Source organism: Triticum urartu, chromosome 2A (genome assembly GCF_056163025.1).
Source record: "Triticum urartu cultivar PI428250 chromosome 2A, HENAU_Tu73, whole genome shotgun sequence".
NCBI classification, from domain to species: domain Eukaryota; kingdom Viridiplantae; phylum Streptophyta; class Magnoliopsida; order Poales; family Poaceae; genus Triticum; species Triticum urartu.
Window position 1 is genome coordinate 29,782,769 of NC_141874.1, and position 1,618 is coordinate 29,784,386.

At 55.6% G+C, this 1,618-nt stretch overlaps 1 pseudogene; it reads left to right on the forward strand.

Moving 5' to 3' along the window:
* The first annotated feature begins 420 nt into the window (after nt 1-420).
* LOC147983192 (uncharacterized) lies at nt 421-1,050 on the forward strand (annotated as a pseudogene).
* Nucleotides 1,051-1,618: the final 568 nt, after the last annotated feature.

Sequence of the window (1,618 nt, forward strand, 5' to 3'; positions counted from 1 at the left end):
AGAACAACTCAAGTCCATCCATGGTGAATGGTCGCCCGCACAGCTACGACGAGGGAAGGGGATGAAATCATCTGACCAATGGAAGAAAAAGCACTGCTTCTGAGGTTAGCCTAGCCTGCAGCGCCAGAGGGGCCCAGAATTAACATCACACCACCCCACATGTGCTAATTTTAAATCAGCCCATCAGGCTCAGAGTATCTCCAACGGCCGCGCCAAAAGAGGCGCGCACGATAAACTTAGCTTTTAGCGCGCGCTCCAGCGCGCGCGGGAAAGGGCGGCAGCTTGCGCGCTATTTTTGACGCGTCGCTTCCGGCGTGCCTAAAAATTGCGGCGCTCGCCACGCGCCTATCCACACTGCCACACGCGTCTCATAGCTTCTTCGCCTTTCCAGCGCGTCCACCGCTTCCTCTCCTTGCCGCTCCAGTGCCCCGCCACCGACGAGCCACCATGCCGCTGCGCCGCCGAGGAGCATCGGGCTACCACGGAGTCCGCCAGCGCCCCAACGGCTGGTTCTCCATCGAGATTCGGTCCGGCGACGTCCGACTTGGCCTCGGTACGTTCCGGACCTCGCATGAGGTTGCACGCGCCTACGACGCGACGGCGTGGCGCCTGGACAAGCCGTGGCAGCAGATGAACTTCCAGGATGTCCAAACGCGCCAGCAGGCACAGGACGTCGCCCCTCCGCCTCGTCTTCTCATGGACCAGGACCGTGCGAAGCACGCTCGGCGGTAGCGCCGCCTCCTCGTCGCCGAGGAGGACGAGCGGGCCATGGTGGAGTGGCGCCGGTGCCACCCAAAGGACGTCGCCAACGAGGAAGCCTTTTGGGCAAGGCGCCGCGAGGAGACGGCAAGGCGTCGCGCGGAGCGGTTGGACATGCGTCGGCGGAAGGCCCTGGCGTTATCGCAGTGCAAAATCGTTGAAAATGGTGGGCAGTCGATCTTTTCGTCTAATGATGACTGTTGGGAAGACATGTGGCTCGATACCTCGGGCCAGACAAGCGAGGATGGCAATGATGATGATGATGATAACGATGACTGGGAATTTTTTTAAAATCGTTGCACCATAGTTTTTTATCTATCTATGCTATGAAAGTATGTAAAATATCTATGTATCATTTTCATCTATGAATTTTATTTATCATTGTATTAAAAGGATGTACGCAATGTTTAGCGCATGCTGCATTTTAGCGCGGCCGCTGGAGCTACGCATGCGCGCTCAGTTTTAACGCGGCTGCTGGAGCCAGCGTTGCCGGCCGCGTCAAACCAGGCAAAGGGCGTGTGGCAAATGAGTTTTTAGCGCGCCGCGTGTTGCGCGGCTGTTGGAGATGCTCTCATGACGTGCTTGTGTATCCCCTACGCAACCCACGGTCCACATACAAAGCTAGCACACCAGTGCATGGCACGCATGTATTTCAACTTGACAGCTACTAACGTATATGCACGAGAAAAAAAACGAGCACACATCGCGGCGCTATACTGCACGGCCCGAGGTAGCGGCCTGCAGGTAGCTCGGCCACCAAAGTGCCACTCTCTTTTAGTTAGGCTACCAATATTTTTAAGTTGAATCCTTTATAATTTGTACTAAGTGTTATCTTAGTTAGAGCAATGCTATTTCAGTA